The following is a 681-nucleotide window of genomic DNA, read 5'->3' on the forward strand; positions in this document are numbered from 1 at the left end:
TAGAAAAAACAATACAGGAATTCATATGGAAACACAAATGACCAAGAATAGCCAGAACAATCCTCAGCAAAAAAAACAAAGCAGGAGGTAGCACAACACCAGACTTTAAACTTTACTATAAAGCTACAATAATCAGAACAGCTTAGTATTGGTACAAGAACAGGCATATAGACCACTGGAATAGAATTGAGATTCCAGAAGCAAAACCCCAATTTCTCAACCAACTCATCTTCGGCAAAGCCTCTACTACCCACCACTGGGGAGAAGAGAACCTATTCAGTAAATGGTGCTGGGAAAACTGGTTGACCCCATGCAGAAGACTCAAACAAGACCCCTATCTATCCCCATACACAAAAATTAACTCTAAATGGATCAGAGACCTAAATGTAAAACCTCAAAGCATAAGAACCTTAGAAAATGCAGGACATACCCTTATGGAAATTGGAACTGGCATCCAATTCCTGAACAAAACCCAAAACCCATAGACCATAAGAGATAAGATAGACAAGTGGGACCTCATTAAACTGACAAGATTCTGCAAAGCCAAAGAAACCATCAAGAGATCAGGGAAACTGGGCAACTTGGCGAGACCTCATCTCTACAATATCAAAAAATCAGCCGGGCGTGGTAGCGCATGCCTGTAATTCCGGCTACTTGGAAAGCTGAGGCGGAAGGATCGCC

Source organism: Carlito syrichta, unplaced genomic scaffold (assembly GCF_000164805.1).
Source record: "Carlito syrichta isolate Samal-C Ts95f unplaced genomic scaffold, Tarsius_syrichta-2.0.1 Scaffold315952, whole genome shotgun sequence".
Lineage (NCBI taxonomy): Eukaryota > Metazoa > Chordata > Mammalia > Primates > Tarsiidae > Carlito > Carlito syrichta.